The sequence below is a fragment of the Cyphomyrmex costatus genome, unplaced genomic scaffold, assembly GCF_001594065.2.
Source record: "Cyphomyrmex costatus isolate MS0001 unplaced genomic scaffold, Ccosl1.0 scaffold2045, whole genome shotgun sequence".
NCBI classification, from domain to species: Eukaryota; Metazoa; Arthropoda; class Insecta; order Hymenoptera; family Formicidae; genus Cyphomyrmex; species Cyphomyrmex costatus.
In genome coordinates, this window is record NW_017276090.1 from 31,005 (window position 1) to 31,223 (window position 219).

The window sequence follows — 219 nt, forward strand, 5'->3', positions numbered from 1 at the left end:
CACGAAAAGTAAATAAAAACTACAAAAATTGAACCTATCAAAATTAAAACGATTACCTAATCACAAAATAAAAAACCCAATGAATATCATCCTTTGAACCTCTTATTAGATTCATCCTTTGAAAATTGACCCCAAAAATTTGTACCATTCTAAATTAAAATGATTATCTAATAATGTAACCTAATAATTTAAACCTTTAATACTTTAAATGATATTATC